We start from the raw sequence: 16,725 nt of genomic DNA on the forward strand, positions 1-16,725 counted from the left end.
CGGTTCACTGCAATCTCTGCCTCCCAGGTACAAGTGATTCTCCTGCCTCAGCCTCCTGAGTAGCTGGGATTACAGGCATGCGCCACCATGCCCGGCTAATTTTTGCATTTTTAGTAGAGACGGGGTTTCACCATGTTGGCCAGGCTGGTCTTGAACTCCTGACCTCAAGTGATCTGCCTGCCTCAGCCTCCCAAAGTGCTGGGATTACAGGCGTGAGCCATTGCCCCTAGCCTGAATACACTTTTAAAAGCCACTAAATTGTATACAGTAAATGGGTGAATTGTATGGTGTATGAATTATATCTCAACAAAGCGGTTAATACAAAAGTTAACTGCAGAACATTTCAACCTATTTAAAAAACCCATGGTAAATGTTTAAGTGACAGAATGTGTAAAATGTACATATTAAATGTTGCTTCTCTGAATATGCCAATATTTGTATATCTAGTATGCAATTTTTTGAGGCTGGTTTTAATTTATCTTCAAAGGCTATAAAATTGGTGGTGTTACTCAATATACTACCACTTGATGAGGTTTGGGTTATTCTAGGTTGTTAATGTGCTGTGAGCAACTGTCTTACTTCTCATTGAGAGGTAGCTTATGGATCATTTAACTCAAAGTCTGATTTTTCTCCTTGGCTGCCCTTAGAGCTCATGTCCATTTTAGTCATTTCTATATTCAGTGAGTTCTCCTCTTCCAGACTGTCTTTAACTCTCTTCCTTAATTCCCCAATTTCATTATCAGCCTAGACTCAAATGAAAAGAGCTTCAATGTGGGGATACGTCTGTCTTACTGTATAAACCTTAGGAAAGCCAGTTCTACATGGAGAAGAAAAACAAATTAAGAAGAAACACAAATAAGTCTATTAGGAATCCTCTAAAAATTAAACGTTAAAAAAATGATGCTCTGAAACCCATGCTGCCTACTATCGGTAAGTGCAGAATGCTTAGCTAAGCTGATATAAAACTTTCACTTTGAAATACTAAATATTATTGAAGTGTTTTGCAACATATGCTGCTGACAACAAGAAATAGTCAAAGGCAATTAATTGATATTCACAATAAAGTTCACTTTATCTCTGGGCAAATGCAATCCATTTATCCCCAGTCAGTGTCTAGGATATGTGACTCAGTGGGGGAGAAAGCACATGTTACCTGAATGAAAAAAGGAAGTGAGCATCTTTTGTAGAGGGAGGCCAACTGAAAGGGAAACCTAATGGAATATAACACTGTGACTGCTGAAAAGTTTCTGTCAAATAGGTGAGTAGAAAATATTTTGTCATGTTTTAATTTACCTATATTCAAAAGCATGTATTAGTTTGTTTGTTTGTTTATTTATTTATTTAGAGATGGAGTCTCACTCTGTTGCCCAGGCTGGAGTGCAGTGGTGCAATCTTGGCTCACTGCAAACTCCTCCTCCAGGGTTTCTACAAATATTCATTAGCTCATAAAAGGTAAGAAATCCAGGTACTTTAATAACTATGAGACATAAGAATTAATCGGCTGGGCATGGTGGCTCACGCCTGTAATCCCAGTACTTTGGGAGACCGAGGCAGGTGGGCTGCTTGAGGTCAGGAGTTCAACACCAGCTTGACCAACATGGTGAAACCCCATCTCTACTAAAAATACAAAAATTAGCCGGGTGTGGTGGTGGGTGCCTGTACTCCCAACTACTCGGGAGGCTGAGGCAGGAGAATCGCTTGAACCTGGGAGGTGGAGGTTGCGGTCAGCCAAGATCACGCCATTGCACTCCAGCCTGGGGGACAGAAGGACTCCATCTCATAAAAAGAAAAAAAAAAAAAACTAACCAAATTTAAGATTCAATCTTATCATCTTGAGAAAAGTTTGACAACATGCTGAGTTAACAGAATTGCACACCTTAAGAAGGGGCATTTATCCTATCAATGAAAGTGTATTAAAGTAAGATTAAATCAGGAACGTATACAAAATCAGCTATTAAATCCTTTGCTAAGCAGAGAACAGAACATTTAGACAATTAACTAAAACTTGGGCTGAAAGAAAGAACAGCTGTAACACAATTAGCCCTTCTAGTATAAAAAACTGAAAACTTTTTTCCTTTTCAGGTCACTGTTGGCCTTGGGTGACCCCAAGTGACCCAATTGAAGATTTAAGCTTCACATGCTATGAGATGAAATTCTCTCTTCTTATTATAATGGTAGCTTTAAAACTGCCAAACAATAGAATACCTATGATAATGAAAATTTGTAGAAAATACCACTAATAAACTCTCACTTCTATATAAGGATACTCTGCTAACAAGCTGTTGAAGACGTAGAGAGACGAACTACAGTGGGAAAGGCCATGAGTCCAATAGATGTTTTGTGGAACAAAATCTGAGTAAGTTTGCTTAAATACCCTAGCCATAATGAAAAAGCCTTTCAGAAAGTCCATGATTGCTCCTTCACTCTTTAGAATTCTATTTCAAACTCTGTAGTATGTAAAGAATGGAAATATAATTCAAACTCTGTTCACTACGGGAAGAAGGGGAGGGAAGGAATTTCTAAGACTTATGAACAATAGAATTTTTAAAGTGTGGCTAACACAACCAGGGATTTTATCTGGTGAATTTTACATATCACATGTCTGTTATTTTTAATAGTTTCCTCTGCTTGGGTTCATGTTCATAAATCTTTTGCTAAATTTCCACATGTACCTGACATGTATGAACCTGTTATTCTACTCTGTTTAGTTGACATTGAATGTCTACTTCCTGAAAGGACCTGGAATAATATATTTTCTTTGGATTTGAGAATCCCAGTCCTCTCCCTTGTTATTATATTTCTTCAACTGCTGTTTTTGTATTATACAGGGCACTGTTTGTGAAATGTCACTTATGGGGCTAAATAATAATGCTATCAAGTAAATACACAATAATAGGTATTTATAAAATATAGCTATATAAAATACAGTACATTTTATATGAGAGAGTTGCATCACACAAGCATAGCTTCTCAAGCTAGTAAGATAAAAATCACGTACATGCTGGAGTTAATCCACATAGATTCAACGTTCTGAATCCAACTGCATGCTTGGCATGCTGTAGGAGATCAATATATAATCTGTTTTTCACCAACTGTAGAGGTATAGTAAAAAGGCTAGAGAATTGTGTTTTCATATGTAATCTTCTCCATTTTATCTTACAATATATATTACTGTATATGTATAGGGAAGATGACACAAATCCATATATCTATATTTTAACTTGTGAGTGATTTAATGGATTTTAAAGAGTAATTTTGCCATTTTTAGACTGACTTTAAAACCTAATTTGTAATTCTGCCACATATCAAAATGCAAACAGTGATCATCTCTGGGTGATTTTTAAGCTTTTAAAATTTATACTTCCTAAATTGCTACAATCTGTGATTAGAAGTATAAATAAAATAAAAAATACTGCACTATATTTACATTCTATTAAGTCATACATGGTTCTGTTACATATTACAAAATAAACTCTTCTGAATAAAAAGAATGTATGGTCATGAACAAGTCAATGATACCAAATAACACCATGACTACTCAACATTGTAATGAAGGTCCTGGCCAATGCAATAAGACCAAAAAAGAAAGAAGAGATACAATACTTATATAGCAAGAGATCATTTTTATTTTCAAATGAAATAATTATCTATATGGGAAATCCAAGAGAATATGCCAATTATTAGAATAAGAGAATAAAGTCAGATTGATGAATATACCACATCAATACCAAAATCAATAGCCTCCTTAAATTTCAATAATAATCATTAGAAAAGTAATAGGAAAAAAAAACTCATTCAATAACAATGAAATCTCTAAGTTTTAAAAAATAATCTAGCAAAAGCTGTGTAGGAGTTTTATGAAGATAATGGCAAAACATTACCAGGGGAAATGTAAAGACAATGTGAACAGATGTTATGGAATGGAAGATTCAACATCACAAATAGTTCCTCAGAAATTAATCTTTAAATAAGAAAAATTAATTCTAAATTCATGTGAAGGGACAAAGAGACAAGAATAGTCAAGACAATTCTGAAGACACAATTACATGGGAAGGTATTTCCCTATCAGATATCAAACATTAATGTAGAGCTAGAATGATTAATACTATGTGGAATCAGTACAGAGACTGATAATCAAGGTAAGGCACCAAAATAGAAGGCACAGAAATAGGACCACACACACAGAGAAACTGGATACACACAAACGTGGCATTACAAGTCAGTAAGGAAAAATACACTACTCATTAAGCATGGGGACAACTGGTTATCCAAGAGAAATGAATTAAACTAGGTTCTTTTGATGCAATACACAAAAATAAAGTTTAGGTACATTAAAAGCCTACATATGAAAAGTAAAATTCTAAAACTTTTATGATAAAATACAGGAAAATGTCTTTATGACTACAAGATAGATCATTATTACCTAAGTAAGATCGAGAAAAGCTGAGATTGCATACAAAATAACGTGTATTCATTCTGTGCACATATGTAACATTAAGCTAGCTATAATTATCCCTATTCTCTCCCATTTTGTTTTGTCACATGAAAAGAACCTACTGAATACCACTGAGTTATCATTAATATTGTGGCAGCTTATACGCAATTACATGTAAAAATGTACTAGATTATAATTTTAACTGAGCTATAATAGATCATCAAAAACATTATATTATCTTAAAATCAGTTTGCTTGTTTTATTGGAAATATAATCCATGCATTTTAATTTCTCAAATTGTAAAAATTGAATACAATTGTCCCTAGGTATATACAGGAGATTGGTTCCAGGACCAGCCCCCAGTACCCATACCCAAATCCACACATACTGAAGTCCATAGTCAGCCCTTTGGGGTCCGATACCACAGGAAATATGTACAAGGGTTTGCATCCCACGAATACTGTATTTTCCATCTGCGTTTGGTAGTGGATGCGGAATCCGCAGGTAAGGAGAGCTGACTGTATTTATTGAAAAAATTCCACATAAGTGCACCAGCACAGTTCAAACTGGTACTTTTCAGTGGTCAACTGTATAAGAATATATTTACAATATGGCAGTGAACACAGTACCTTGAAGCTTCAAAAGAAAATTAGATATGACCATTTTAACATGCAATATAGTACCAACTATTCACGTTTGGCTACTAAGGAACTGAAATGTGGCTATTCTGAACTCAGATGTGCTTTAGTGTAAACTACACAGTGCATTTTGAAGAAGTAGTATGTACACACAAAAAATACACACTACAACAACACAACTGTGTTTTGAAGAATATGCTACTAAATTTCTTATTCTGTAAGGAGATGGCTGTGTGTGATATGCTAGCACATACACTTATTTCAGCTGTTATATTTGGGAGAGACAAGCTTATGTCCCAGTTCAAGCTCAGAATTGCCCATAATCAGAACAAATATCTTGGGCAAACAGATAACCTTTAAAGTATATCACAAAATTATATATAAAATATAAGGCAGAAGAAATTTGTTTCAACGTTAAACCAATTATTCACATATCTACCTGTGTTCCCTCATACGCCTATTGTCTAAAGGAGAGATTCAGTTTATATCTGTTCATAGGTCTTGAGGTCTGCTTCCAGTCTTTATTTAAAGCAGTCTTACTTAACGGAGATTACAAATGGAGATTCTGTGTATAGAAGTGTCAGTGTTTAACATGTTTTCATGTAAACAGAACAGACATAAAGAATAGTGGTGGGGTCGAGGAGAACACAAGTCACAGGGGTCTCAGTTGTATCGGAATAATCTGAACAAATGGGACCAAAAGTGAAGATTTCTCAGAGTGGTGGTGATTTGAAAGGTGATTGGAAGAGGGCATTTACAAATGGAGTTTCTTTCCAGGCATTGGGACTAGGGCTGAGTCACTCTGGGGCAGGAACAGAAGGGGCGGCTGCTGCTACCTCGCTCCACATTTCAGATGGTAGAGCATTATGCACAAGTGTCCATGGTCCAGGCAGTATGCAAGAGAGATGAGAAAGCATGCGAGGCAGGCCGACTTGTTTCTGCTCTTTCTATTCCTGCCTGGACCAGCAATTTCACTGCTATTCTGTGACAGATCTGTCACATACAGCTTTGATAAAAAATATTTCTGTATAGAAAAAAAAGTTGTGAAAGTGATATTTTTGAATTCCTAATGCTGTTACTCTAAGGAAAAGCCAGTAGTGGCAATGGGGAGGAAGGGAGAGACTTACCATATGTGAAGGGAAAATAACTCAGCAACTGGAGTGGAAATGATTATTATCAGCTAATAGGAATTATGTCAACCTAAATATTACTCACTGACAGCACAGCTATGTACAATTTATGATAAGGGAATAACTTAAGCAATGGTGAATACTTACGAAAGACTTGAAATTCTTACATTTCTTCTGCATTCAAAGTTTAACCTTCATAAAAAATTAGGAACCAAGTTACATTCTGAATCTTCCTGTTTGTTTTTTCTTTTTGAGTTTAGAGTTTTTTACATATTGTGAATACAAATCCTTTGTGAATGAGATTTGCAATTATTATTTCTCCTAGTCTGTGGCTTGTTTTTTCATCCTCTTTGCAATGTCTTTTGTAGAAGTAAAGGTCTAAATTTTGATAAAGGTCAACTTATCAGCCGTTTTCTTTTGTTGACTGTGTTTCTGGTGTCATGCCTAAGAGCTCTTCAACTAACTCAATCTAGGTCACAAAGACTTTCTATGTCTTCTAAAGGTTTCATCGTTTTATGTTTTACATTTAAGCTTGTAATCTATTTTGAGTTAGTTTTTGTGTAAGATACGATATTTAGTCAAGGTTTTTTTTTCCCTGCTAGGGATGCCCAGTTTTTCCAATACCATCTGTTATAAAGACTATCTTTTCTCCATTGAACCACGACTACACTTCTCTTAAACACCAGTTAGCTGTACCAGTAAGCTGTACTTGTTTGGCAGTCTAAGTTATTCCACTGATCTATGTGTCTGCTGCATTGCCAATACCACACTGTCTTGATTATTGTAGCTATATAGTAAAATCCTTAACTTAGGGAGTGTGATTTCTCTAATTTTATCTTCTTTTTCAAAACTGATTTAGCTATTTTGGTTCCTTTGTCTTTTCATATAAATTATAGAATCAATTTGTCTGTATCTACAAAAAAACTCTACTGTGATTTTGATAGGAATGACAATTAACTCTATATATTGAGAGAAATGATATTTTTGGATGTTGAGTCTTCCAGTGCCTGAATATGGTATGTCTCACCAATGGTCTTCTTTGATTTCTTTCATCAGCATTTTGGAGTTAATGACATATAGATACTTAATATGTTTCATTTATACTTAAGTATTTTGTTTCTTAATGCTGCTTTAAATTGGATTGTATTGATTTCTATTTCTAGTTGTTCATTGCTAATATATAGAAATAAGAGTGATTCTTGTGTATTGATCTTATATCCTGCAACTATCTTAAATTCACTTAATAGTTACATGAGTTTTTTTCCCCCAATTCTTTCAAATTTTCTACACCAACAATCATGTCACCTCAATAGGAGAAGTCTGACTTCCTCCCTTACAATTTGTATGTCTTTTATTTCATATTCTTGCTTTACTGCACTGGGTAAGACTTCCAGTACTAGGTTCAATGGGAGTAGAGAGAGAACACAAACTTGCCTTATTCTCACTATTAGAGAAAAGCATTACTTTTACTTTCACCATTAATTATAAGGTTGGTTGTAGATTTTTTATAGTTCTTTATCAAGTTGATGAAGTTCCCTTGTATTTCCATATTTCTGAGAGGTTTTATCATGAATGCATTGAATTTTGTTAAATGATTTTTCTACATGAATTGATATACTTTTTCCTTTATTTAAAATACTAAATGGAGGAATAAAATGATTTTTAAATATTAAATAATCGTACATCCCTGGAATAAAGCCCACTTGGTTGTGGTATATTATTTTTGATATATTGCTGGGATTCTTTGGTATAATGGGAAATATATATTTGGTCTTGGTCCCTAGTTCCTGGCATGGAGCTCCTAAATGGAATTTCCTGAGCAATAGGAGCATCTTTTGTTACTCATAACAGGCCCTTCCAATTATCTGAGTTTATGCTAATGAGATGACTCCTGTAAGGCCCTTAGATAGCTTCAGGATGAGGCCTTCCACCAGAAACAACAATTTTTGATCAGAGAGTTGGAACTTTCAGTCTCACCCCCTAATCGTCCCAGAAAAGAGAGGATGAGCAGCTTGAGTCCAATGACCAATGGCCAATGACTGAATCAATCATGCCTATGTAATGAAGCCTCCCTAAAAACCTCTAAATGACAGGATTTGGTGACTACATCCAGTTGTGAGGGTGGGACACTCTAACTCCATGGGGACAAAAAAGGCCATGCTTGTGACCCTCGTGACCTTACCCTAATGTACCTCTTCATTTCGCTGTTCACTTGCTTCTTTTAGAATAAACTACAATAGAATGTATAGCATTTTCCAGAGTTTGGTGAGTCTTACTAGCACATTATTGAACATGGGGAGGAATGAGGATTCCTGAATTTGTAGCCAAGTTGGAAAGAAATTTGGGTATCCTGGGGACTGGAGCTTGAGATCGGGATATGAAGTCAAGGCAGTCTTGTGGAACAGAATCCTTAACAAATGTAGAGTTGCACGCTAACTCTGGGAATTTGGTGTCAGCGGCTTGGATCACTGGGCACACAATTGGTACTGGAGAATCAGAGATTCAATGTGCTAATTTGTTGTTGGGTAATTTTTCATCTCTGTTCATGAAGTATTAGTCTGTAGTTTTCTTTTTTTGTACTGTTTTTGCCTGGTTTGGCATTAAGGTTAACATCAGCCTCTTAAATTTAGTTGAATTGAGAAGTGTCCCTTAGTCTTCTATTTTCTGGAAGAGCTTATGTAGAATTGGAATTATTTAAAGGTTTGGTAGAATTTGTTAGTGAAACTATCTGGGCCTGGAGATTTCTTTTTCAGAAGGGTTGTGGGAAAAGTTTTAATCTCTTTAATAGTTACACAATGGTTCCTATGATCTATTTCACTTTGAATGAATTTTGATAGTGTGTGGTTTTCAAGGAATTGATAAATTAAGTCAAAGTTGTCAATTTATGCATGGAGGGTTGTTCATTGCAACAACACTAATCCTTTAAGCATCTGAACATCTGTAGTAAAATCTTCTGTTTCATTTTTGTTATTGTTTAAAAACTAACAATCTTCTCTTTTTTTTTTTGTCAGTCTTGTTAGAGGTTTAAAGATGTTGTTGATATTTTCCAAAAACCAGCTTTTGATTTGCCTTTGTTATTTTTCTGTTTTTACTATTTATTTATTTTTATAGATTTAAGGGCTACAAGTGCAGTTTTGTTACATGGACAAATTATGTAGTGATGAAGTCTGGGCTTTTAGTATACAATAGTATATACTGTACCCATTAAGTAATTTCTCATCCCTCACATACCCTCAGCTTCATGGGTACAATATATACTATTTGTATACATAGTTAATAGTTATACAATGTAATAATTTCTCATCCCTCACATCCCCTCAGCCTCATGGGTACAATAGGATATATTGTACCCATGTACAGTACAGTACTATATATTGTACCCATGAGGCTGAGCGGGTATGAGGGATGAGAAATTACTTCATTGGTACAATATATACTACTGTACCCATTAAGTAATTTCTCATCCCTTACACCCCCTCAGCCTTGCGAGTCTTCACTATTATTCCATCCTCTATGTCCATGTGTATGTATTATTTAGCCTGTATTCACAAGTGAGAACATGCAGTATTTGACTTTGTTTCTGAGTTGTTTCACTTAAGACAGTTCCAGCCATGTTGCTGCAAAAGACACGATTTTATTCTTTTTTATAGATGAGTCATATTCCATGGTGTATATGTGTACGATATATATATTTTTTTATCCAATCATCTGTTGATGGGGAACTTAGGTTGATTCCATAGCTTTGCTACTGTGAATAGTGCTGCAAAAAACATATGAGTACAGGTATCCTTTTGGTATAATGATTTCTTTGCCTTTGGTTAAGTACCCAGTAGTAGGATTGCTACATCAAATGGTAATTCTATTTTTAGTTCTTTGAGGAATCTCCATACTGTTTTCCACAGAGGTTGTATTAATTTTCATTCCCAATGACAGCATATAAGTGGCCCCTTTTCTCCACATCCTCGCCAACATGTTGTTTTTTGACTTCTTAACAGCCATTCTGACTGGTGAAAGATAGTATATTTCATTGTGGTTTTAATTATTATTTCTCTGATGACTAGTAATGTTGAATATTTTTTCATGTTTATCAGTCACTTGTATGTCTTTGTCTGAAAAATGTTTGTTCATGTCCTTTGCCCAGTTTTTAATGGGGTTGCTTTTTTTTCTTGCTGAGTTGAATTCCTTGTAGATTCTGGATATTAACCCTTTGTCAGATGTTCAGTTTGCAAATATTTTCTCCCATTCTGTAAGCTGTCTGCTACTCTGTTCATTATTTATTTTGCTATGTAGAGAAGCCTTTTAGTTTAATTGAGTTCCATGTATCTATTTTTGTTTTTATTGTGTTTGCTTTTGAGGACTTATTCATAAAGTTTCCCTAGGCCAATGTCTAGAAGAGTTTTTCCTAGGTTTTCTTCCAGGATTTTTATAGTTTCAGGTCTTACATTTAAGATTTTAATCCACCTTGAGTTAATTTTTGTATATGGTGAGAGACAGGGGTCCAGTTTAATTTTTCTGCATATGGCTAGCCAATTTTCCCAGCATTATTCTTTGAAGAGACTGTCCTCTCCCCATTGTGTATTTTTGTCAACTTTGTTGAATATTAGTTGGTTGAAGGTATGTGGGTTTGTTTCTGGGTTCTCTATTGTGTTCCATTGATCTGTGTGTCTATTTTTATAGCAATACCATGCCAGCTCCTTATAATAAATCCTGTCTCTATCCATTATATTGGTTTTGTTTCTCTGCAGATTTCTGACTAAAACCAATATGCTACAATGTGAAATTTGAAGACAGAGGATGGGGCCATGAGTCAAAGAATGCTGGTATTCTTAAGAAGCTGGAAAAGGCAGGGAAACAAGTTCTCCCCTAAGCCTCCAGAAGAACAAGTGGTGCTAACACTTTGACTTTAGCCCAGTGAAACTTATTTCAGACTTCTGACTTCAGAATATAATAAATCCGTGTTTTCCTGAAAGACACTATATTTGTGGCAATTTGTTACTAGGGCAATAGGAAACTAATACACAAACCAGGTTCACTCTTAGTACCTTTCTACAATATTGTGTCAGTCAACATTTGAAGCTCACGAATGGATAAATAAAATGTGGTATATCCATGCTGTGGAAAATTACTTGGCAATAAAAAGACATGAAGAACTCATATATCTGATATTAAGGGTAAATCTTGAAAACACTATGCTAAGTGAAAGAAGCCAATTATGAAGGATCATGTATTATAATGATTCAATTTTAGTCAAATGACTACAATAGGCAAATCTGTAGAGACAGAAAATGGATTTGTGGCTGTCTATGGCTTGGGAGGTGATGGCTTAGAAGTGTGAGGTTTTCTTTTTGGGGTAATAAAAATGTTTTAAAACTGACTGTGGCAATGGATGCACACCTCTGTGGATATACCAAAAGCCATTAGATTGTACACTTTCAACATGTGAATTTTATGGTATGTGTATTTACCTCCACAAAGGTGTTAAACAATTATACATTTATAAAAACATTAATGAAGCAGAATAAAAGTACACAAAAATTCTAGGAAAAAAAGAGCACCAATAAGATATAACATATTTCTCTAGTCAAGAAGATATGCAACTTATTTAAATAGATATTGTGTTCATTATATAGTAGCCTTACAAAACGCGTTCCTCACACTCACAAGTGTTTTAATGTTGATAGATGAAACTCAGTTTAATTTATCCTGTTTTGCAGTTATAATATACAGTGTAGCCATCATCTAAACAGTGATAGATGTTTTAATACATCTATAAACACAATAAATACAATCCAAACAGCTATTTCATTACATTCTTTAGCTACCTGTCAGATTAATGCATAATGGGGCAAGTCAACTATGCTCACCTTCCCCACAACCACCCCCATTAAAATTGTTTTCTGTGCTCCTTAGAGAGTCAAGAGAAGAATGAATGTGCTATTTTTGAAATGCATCTTTAAAAAAATTCATGTGCTTGGCATAATTCATGGAAGAATAACTGTTGCTGAATCTTCAAAAAACAAAAGGTCCTCAAATAAGTATTCTTAAGTTTGTAGATGAAAACCCAAGGCTTGTATAATTTTCTTGAATCACACATATATTTAATTAGAATTTATGGTGTAATATTTATTCTGAAGGAATGAAAACATTTAAAAATATTGAAGCTATCACGTTATAGAAACTTACATAGAACAACATCAAAATTAATCTACACATGTCAAGTATTATTGTTATTATTGTGGTGTTATATATATTAGTTTTCTTCCACTGTTCCTGGCTCAAAACTCCCATAGCCCTCGTTACAGTCTTTTGTTATAATGTTGGGTGTGTTAGGCCTCAGAGGCAGGCCTCTGACCTCCTGCTCTCCGTTCACGCTAATGTTCCTTTCTCATCCTGGGTCTTAAGACACTCCCATGAGAGAGTCCCACCCTATACCCTGGGGGAAGAATGATGATGCAATGAAGCTTCCATAAAAACCCAAAAGGAAAGGGTTCAGTAAGCATCCGAGCTGAATAAGTGGAGATTGCTGGAGGGGGTTGTGCCCAGGGAGGGCTTAGAAGCTCTGAGCCCCTGCCCCGTACCTCACCCTATGCCTCTCTTCATCTATATCTTTTATAATAAACCTGTCAATATAAGTAAGTGTTTCTCTGAGTTCTGTGAGCCACTCCAGCAAATTAACTCATACCAAAGGAGGGGGTCATGGGAACCCCAACCTGACGCTGGTTGGACAGAAATTTCAGAGGCCTGGGCTTGCAACTAGTGTGTATGTGGCAGTGGTCTTGGGGATTGAGCCCTTAACCTGTTGGATCTGACACTATCTCCAGGAGTGTTGTAACTGAATTAGAGGACACCCAGCTGGTGTCCGCTGCTTTGTGTGTGGGGACAAAAACCCCACACATATGGTCACCCAAGTCTTCTGTGTTAGTAACTATTGTGTGAGAGTAGAGGAAAAACATAGGCAGAGAGAGTTTTTCCTACACAATTATATTACATAAGAGCTGTAGAAAACAGTAGTAGTCAATTCAAAGAATTTTGTAAACACGAGTTATAATAATATTGCTTATAATTCCTTCATGTACCCTCTGCCTCTGATCATCTGTGCCTTGGCAAGTGTTGCTCTCCCTGAAACTCACCCCTACACTTACCCACTGCTAAATTATTTGTAATTCCTTTGACACTCAGTGTAAGTACCACCTTCTCCCAAAAGCCTTTCCTGACTCCTCCACATGGCAGACTACAGAGGGAAGGGGCTCAGTATAGGGAGATGGAAGTAACATCATTGCTTGGGGCAAGTTGGGTTCCCTGGGAAGAAGATCTGAGATGGAAACAGGACAGCAGTAAATTTATTACGTTGAACTCTACATAGGTAGAGGGAGAATTTGGACTGTGATGCAGTCTTAACAAAGGCCTCAATCTACCCCACAGGAAGCTCTGAAGTTGGGATGGCCATTCCAAATTGTCCTCCATTATGGGTGCAGGGGCTGGGACTTTAACTGCCCCATCAATTATATGATATGATAAAGGAGGCATACCACTGGAAAAAGTGGCCTTCTTTGTTAAAGATAATTGCCAGAGGCTGGGCGCGGTGGCTCACACCTGTAATCCCAACACTTTGGGAAGCCGAGGTGGGTAGATCACCTGAGGTCAGGAGTTCTAGACCATCCTGGCCAACATGGTGAAACCCCCTCTCTACTAAAAATACAAAAATTAGCTGGGCATGGTGGCGGGTACCTGTAATCACACCTACTTGGGAGGCTGAGGCAGGAGAATCACTTGAACCCGGGAGGCGGAGGTTGTGGTGAGCCAAGATCATACCATTGCACTCCAGCCTGGGCGACAAGAGTGAAACCCTACCTCAAAAAAAAAAAAAAAAAAAAAAGATAATTGCTAGAGAGTGTTAATAGCAAATGGCTGTCAGATGGCAGCCTTCTCAGCAGCCCAGGAAATAGGTCCTTAAGTCCTAAAGAGAGATCTGGGTAGCACCACACTACTTATATACTATGTGCTAGGTACTGAGCTTTGATACATTATACAGTTTAATTCCTCCAGTCTTATGAGGTATGGATTACTATCCCTGTTGTATTCATGAGATAGGCAAGGCTGAGAGAGGTTAAAAAACTCACTTAACATCTCACATTTAATATGTGGTAAACTTACAAAATCTATATTCTTTCTCTTAATCACAACTTCCTCTCAGGTAGTTCACATTCAAGCAATGTTGAGATAATAAATTTGTTCAAAAGTTTCGCTTTCTGAGGCAAGCGAGACCTACATCAATTGCTAACTGCATTTGTAAGATAAAGCTGAAGATCAGATGTATCAGAGCTAACGCAAGAACACTTGGTTAAGAAATGATGCTGCAACTAGACCCAAAGACCATTCTAACTCTGTACACCATACAGAGAAACGCTGTCCAGAATAACGTTGTGTTAACAGAAATGTTCTCTATTTTTATATATATATATTTACATATAATTTTTTCTTAAATTAGAGGTGGGGATCTTGCTCTATTGTCCGGACTGGTCTTGAACTCTTGGCTTTAAGTGATTCTCATGCCCTGGCCTCCCAAAGGGGGATTACAAGCATGAGCCACCAAGCCCAGCTGCTCCAAGCCCAAATGCTCTATTTTTTTTTTCTTTCTGAGGCAGGGGCTTGCTCTGTCACCCAGGCAGGAGTGCAGTGGCACAAACACAGCTCACTGCAGCCTTGACCTCCTGGGCTCAAGCGATCCTCCTGCCTTAACCTCCTGAGTAGCTGGGACCACAGGCACCTGCCACTATGTCTGGCTATTATAAAAATTTTTTTGTAGAGACAGGGCCTCACTGTGTTATCCAGGCTGGTCTTGAAATCCTGGGCTCAAGCGATTCTCTCACCTCAGCCTCCCAAAGTGCTGTGATTACAGGTGTGTTCCACCATACCAGGGTTGTCTCAGTTTTTGATTCTGGCCATCCTAGTGAGTACGAAGTGGTGTCTAATTGTGGTTTTGTTTTGAATTTCACGAATGACTAATGATGTTAAGCAAATTTTTATGTGCCTTTTTGTCCTATGCATATCTTCTTTGGAAAAATGTCTATTCACAGTTTAAGGTGAAAAGTGAGCATTAACCTCTTCTGTTAGAAAGAATGGCAAGAATACATGTCTCAATTTACTCAATTATCTTCTGCCTTATACAGTGTTATCCACACATAAGAACTTCAACTGCTGACATTACTTTCTCCAGGAAGTCTTCCTAGCTGCATCCCTGTAGACAAGGAGAAATGGTTCTGCTGTACATTTTTATTTTTATTTTTTTGAGAAAGAGTCTGTTAACCAACCCTTGGCATTCAGCTATTCCACAATAACCTCTATCTGAAGTAACAACTATTCTACTCTCTACTTCTGAGATAAACTATTTTAGCTTCCACATGAATGAAAATGTGGTTATTCACCTTTCTACACTTGGATTATTTCACTTAATATAAAGTCCTCCAAGCTCATCATGCTGTTATGAATGACAACATTTCCACTCTTAATGGCTAAATATTTTCCATTGTGTTTATATACCATATTGCAAAAATCAATTCACCTCTTGATGAATAGTTAGGTTCATTTAATATCTTGGTTATTGTGAACAGAGCTGCAATAAACATGGGGGTACAGGTATCCTTTTGATTTCCTTTCCTTGGGATACTCAGTAGCAGGACTGCTGGAACGTATGGCAGGTATGATAGTTCTATTTTTTATATTTTTTGAGCAACCTCCACACTGTTTTCCATAATGGCTGTACTAATTTACTTTCCCACCATCAATGTATAAGAGTTTCCTATTCTCTGCATCTTCAACAGCATTTACTTTTGGTTTTCTTTTTTTTTTTTTTGAGACAAAGTCTTGCTCTGTCGCTTAGACCAAAGGCCAAGGTAGGAAGATCACTTGAGCTCAGGAGTTCGAGACCAGCCTGGTTAACATGGTGAAACCCCGTCTCTACCAGAAACACAAAAACTAGCCAGCGTGGTGGTGCACACCTGTAGTCCCAGCTACTTGGGGCTGAGGCACGAGAATCGCTTGAACCCAAGAAGTGGAGGTTGAAGAGAGTTGAGATCGCACCACTGCACTCCAGCCTGGGTAACAGAGCGAGACTCTTAAAAAAGGTGAAGTAAAATGGGTATCCTTGTCTCGTTCGAAATCTTACAGGAAAAGCTTTCAAGTTTTCCTCGTGTAGTATAATGTTGGCTGTGGGTTTGTCATATATATCCTTTACTATGTTGAGGTATATTCCTTCTGTACCTAAATTATTGAGAGTTTTTACGACGAAGGATGCTGAATTTTATCACATCCTCTTTCGATATTTATTGACATGACCAAATAGTTTTTGTCTTTCATTTTGTTAATGTGGTGTATCACATTTACTTAATTGTATAGTTTAGCCATCCTTATATTCCTGGGATAAATTCACTTTGAACATGGTAAATGATCTTTCTAATGTGCTGCTGAATTCAGTTTGTGAGTATTTAGCTCAGGATTTCTGCATCTCAACTAACCTGACATA

The 16,725-nt window shown here is 36.6% G+C and overlaps 1 protein-coding gene and 1 long non-coding RNA gene across 2 annotated transcripts in view; one reads left to right on the forward strand and one right to left on the reverse strand.

Annotated features, from left to right (window-relative positions):
- Positions 1-16,725, reverse strand: part of ITFG1 (integrin alpha FG-GAP repeat containing 1) — a 300,856-nt gene that overhangs the window by 108,560 nt on the left and 175,571 nt on the right.
- On the forward strand, positions 2,083-11,236 carry LOC129050774 (uncharacterized). The gene is made up of 3 exons (XR_008514539.1): positions 2,083-2,356; positions 4,762-4,939; positions 10,949-11,236. It is a non-coding gene; the product is annotated as an uncharacterized LOC129050774 (long non-coding RNA).

The sequence above is a fragment of the Pongo abelii genome, chromosome 18, assembly GCF_028885655.2.
Source record: "Pongo abelii isolate AG06213 chromosome 18, NHGRI_mPonAbe1-v2.0_pri, whole genome shotgun sequence".
NCBI classification, from domain to species: Eukaryota; Metazoa; Chordata; class Mammalia; order Primates; family Hominidae; genus Pongo; species Pongo abelii.